The sequence below is a fragment of the Gekko japonicus genome, unplaced genomic scaffold (genome assembly GCF_001447785.1).
Source record: "Gekko japonicus isolate JY-2015 unplaced genomic scaffold, Gekko_japonicus_V1.1 scaffold1794, whole genome shotgun sequence".
NCBI classification, from domain to species: Eukaryota; Metazoa; Chordata; class Lepidosauria; order Squamata; family Gekkonidae; genus Gekko; species Gekko japonicus.
The window spans coordinates 86,460-89,169 of record NW_015164244.1 but is presented as its reverse complement, the minus strand read 5'-3'; the positions used below and the strand labels follow the sequence as shown (position 1 = coordinate 89,169).

Sequence of the window (2,710 nt, the reverse complement as noted above, 5' to 3'; positions counted from 1 at the left end):
AGGGGGGGGGGGGGTCCCCGACCTTTCTGAGCCTGCGAGCACCACCAGAACCCTGACACAGACCACGTGGTGCCGGAAGAGGCGGAGCCGGCCACAGAATGGCTGCCGCAACTTACCTCCAGCAAAGAGCCTTGCGTGGTGGTGCCAGCTGCCACCAAAGTAACATTTTAAAACATCCGAACAGCCAATCAGAAGCCTTGCCGGGCACAAGCCCCACCTCCGTCCCTGCCCACTCTCTCTTTTCCCCCTCCCCAATATGATTTATTCAATTTTCAAAATTCCAATAACAAGTAATAACAATCGTTTACAGGATAGGTGTACATAGACTTAACAGCCTAAAAGAGAGCATTTTTCATAAGCTTAGTCTTGACACCAACATTTACCCCAAACGAAGAGTGTCTATTTATCTCTGGTCTTGTTCCTTGAGAAACTAGATGGGATAAGATCGGTAGCCGTATCATTGCAAATTCACTATATTCGCCCTTAGATTTTGTTGGATTCATTATGTTGGACATTTTTCCCATTATGTATGGAAGTTCCATAACTTTTTGTACCATAAATTTAGGGATGGTTTAATTTCTGACTTCCATTTTGAGGCTATGGTTTATTTTGGCTGCAAATAATAATAATAATAAAGCAATTCCCTTTTCTTTGCATAGTGGATAAAGCAGTTTCATTTCTAAGGTTCAAGAGTATAAACTCTGGGTTCTTTTTTACAGTGTGACCAGGGTCAAGGGCCCAAAATTTGCTAGCTATCCCGGGCCCCAGGGATACCAAACTGGCCGCTACTAGGGCCAGGGCTTTTTTGGTGGTGGCTCCTACCTCGTGGAACAAGCTCCCGGGGGAGATCCGGGCCCTGCGGGATCTTATGCAGTTCCGCAGGGCCTGCAAGACGGAGCCTCTTCCGCCAGACCTTTGAGTAGGAGCCGCCGCCCCCACTATATCACCACCGCTGTGGGTTGGATGAGGCCCTGAAAAAACATCTGAACATGAAAGAAGCCTTAAACCGTCCACCAGGAACTTCGGGCATACGTTCTGTCATCTTTGGACTTGAAGACACTGAGCACTTTGTTTAAATTAGGATTTTTAAGATGTACTGTATGTTTTTTAATTATTATGTATATTATGTTTTATCATGGCAAGGTTTCGCCTTGCCTCTGTAAGCTGCCCTGAGCCCACGGGGGAGGGCGGGGCATACATTTGAAAAATAAAAAATAAAAATAAAATACCTAATTTCCTCTAATGTTTCATCCCAAAAGGGTGCTACGATAGGACAATCCATCCAACAGTGGAGGGAGGGAGGTGCCATTCTCTTTGCAACCCCTCCAGCAGAGGGAGTTTGGGTTGTGTGTGATATGAGATAACTGTACAGGGGTCAAGTACCCTTTAGTCATAATTTTAAGATTTTGCCATTTCAAAGAGAGTACAGAGGATTTGTTTTCGTAGGAATTCCAAATGTCTAACCAGATCTGTTGTGCGGAATTGGGCCCTGCCCACTCTCTGAAAGCACTGGCCAGGCACCAGGGCACCCACGGGGCACCCCGCCGGAGACCCCTGCCTTACTGCGTCCCCCCCAGCCAGAGGCAGAAGGGGAACCAGGTGGCCACGGCCCCCAAGAGGACCCAGAGGAAGAACCGCCCGGGCTTTGCGGCCAATGCCTCCACTGCTCAGCCCCAATCCCGCAGCATCACTGCTACAGTCCCCGTGTCCCCTGAAGGGACCCCCACTCCCGGCATGCACCCTGAGGAGCTTCTCGTTGGGGGCACCTTCCTCTGCCTGGAGTCAGCCCTGGCCTGAGAATGGGAAGCTCGTTGCACAAGACAGAGAGCCTGGTGGGACACAGACCGGATCCGCTCCTCTGGGCTTCACCAACCAAGGGTCTCTCTGGGCCAGGGTGCCACTTCCCGGCAGGTCTGAGCAGACCCCCTTCCACGCCCCCTTTTGCCCATTCAGGGGTGTGCCCGGCAGAAAAGAGGCCTCTCGCCACTCCGTGGGGGCAGTGCTCCCTCTAAGCTGTGGAGTCCTGTGAGCAAAAATCCTGCTCTGTGAGCTCCTGGCATTACAGTTTTGAGTGAGCGATTTGGCTGCTGCATAAATTAGTTTGCTCTGGAGCCCCATCCTTCCTGAGCTGAGACAGAAAAGTGTGAGCTGGAGGAGGCTATGAAACTGTGAGCTGGCTCACACTAACTCAGCTTAGGGGGAACACTCCTTGGGGGTGCAAAGACTCCAGCCTCCCACCCAAACGAAAGGCTGCTCAGCCTCGCCCCAAGGAGGCCGCGTGATGCAAGGCCCAGGGCCTCCCCGCGGGAAGGAGAGGAGGGAAATCGCCTCCCCCCCACCCAGCCTGTCTACAAGCCTCCGCCTGGGGTCAAAATGGTGGCCTGCTCCCTCCCAGAAGCTGAAGAAGAAGAAGATGAGGAGACTGGATTTATACCCCACCCTTCACTACCCAAAGGAGTCTCAGAGCGGCTCACAAACTCCTTCCCCTTCCCCTCCCCACAACAAGACACTCTGTGAGTTAGGTGGGGCTGAGAGAGCTCTGACAGAAACTGCTCTTTTTTGAGGACAGCTCTGACAGAACTATGGCTTGCCCAAGGTCACACCAGCAGCTGCAAGTGGAGGAGTGGGGAATCAAACCCGGTTCTCCCAGATTAGAGTCCACACACTTAAACACGACACCACCAGGGCCTTCGCCTTCGGCAGTCAGAAC

General features: G+C 52.1%; 1 protein-coding gene across 1 annotated transcript in view; it reads right to left on the bottom strand.

Annotated features, from left to right (window-relative positions):
• KCNH2 (potassium channel, voltage gated eag related subfamily H, member 2) overlaps positions 1-2,710 on the bottom strand; it is an 85,866-nt gene that overhangs the window by 17,873 nt on the left and 65,283 nt on the right. The window lies entirely within an intron of this gene.